Source organism: Thunnus maccoyii, chromosome 11, assembly GCF_910596095.1.
Source record: "Thunnus maccoyii chromosome 11, fThuMac1.1, whole genome shotgun sequence".
Taxonomy (NCBI): domain Eukaryota; kingdom Metazoa; phylum Chordata; class Actinopteri; order Scombriformes; family Scombridae; genus Thunnus; species Thunnus maccoyii.
Window position 1 is genome coordinate 25,518,006 of NC_056543.1, and position 1,259 is coordinate 25,519,264.

Here is a 1,259-nt window from a genome sequence, read left to right on the forward strand (position 1 = left end):
AAATAGTTGAGCAAAGCAGTAAAAGAGCAATCAATCAAACAAAAATTGCTCAATGGGAATGATGATTCTTATTGTAGCGTTAATAGTTTTATAGAAAATAAAAGTGAGTTTACTTTCCATTTTCTCTACACATACAAATGCAAGCGCTTTCCTCTTTCCGGTTGTCTATTTTCACCTTATTTCTATAGCAAGAGTTGAATTAATTTATGACACATGAGGTTTCTTTTCATTTCTTGAGAGGCGGTTTTAACTGAATGTGTTGGCATGACATCAGTTTGTTAATGTGCCTGCAGTTTGATTGTTCTGTCTTCGACAGTGCGAGTGCGACACATATTGCTTTCTCGGAGTTTGATTGGTGATGCCTCAAACACTCTTGTTTTCATGGGAAGAACGGTAAAGCTGAGGAAATGGGAGTTAGATTCATTTTTGGGAATCGGTAAAATCGATCGTAAGACGGTAAAGTGAATCTACCTTCATGATTTCGTCAAGTGTACATTCAGGGCGGGGCTTAGTCTTGAGAAGAATCAAGTTAACTGCCACAGTCCCAAGCTCTGAAAATAGCTTGAACAAACTATCCTGTCTCGATCAGTTTAATCTTTTAAACTGATGGAGTGTGGTGCCACTGAGGGGTCTTTGTGTTTTTCCTGTTCTATCTGTTTTTAATTATTTATTTGTTTTTTTTTCTTGTATGACCTTTTATTCCTATTTTTATTAATATTATAATTGTTTTCATTCTCTATTATACAGCTCTATTATTTATTTTATTGTGATAATTTTACATCACTGTCTCCTTGGTTTTTATTGTAGGCTATATAAAGCACTTTGTAAACTTTGTTTTAAGAAAAGTACTATACAAGTAAAGTTATTATTATTATCTGTGATGAACACTGTACATGTTGCCATTTTCTGGTCAGGGTCTGGTACAGCATTTATTAGGTTTAGCAGCCATAGATCCTCTCCACATTTAGTTGTAAAAATGGAGTAATCAAGAATAGGAGATAGGAGACCCAGATGGGTGAATCAATGATTCCCTTCAGCAACATTAACATCTCTTTTTTTTAAACTTCATTAACAACACAGTAATACAATACAAATAATAGTACAGGGAGTATTGGAGAAAAAAATCACAAAAACACAAGCAGAAATAAAGTTATAGATGTAAGAATATAAATAATACGGACATTAAGAGGGTGAATAAACAATATTGCAAATTAACTTAAATCATCTGACAGTGCTGTCCACAATGTTTCTCAGGAGAT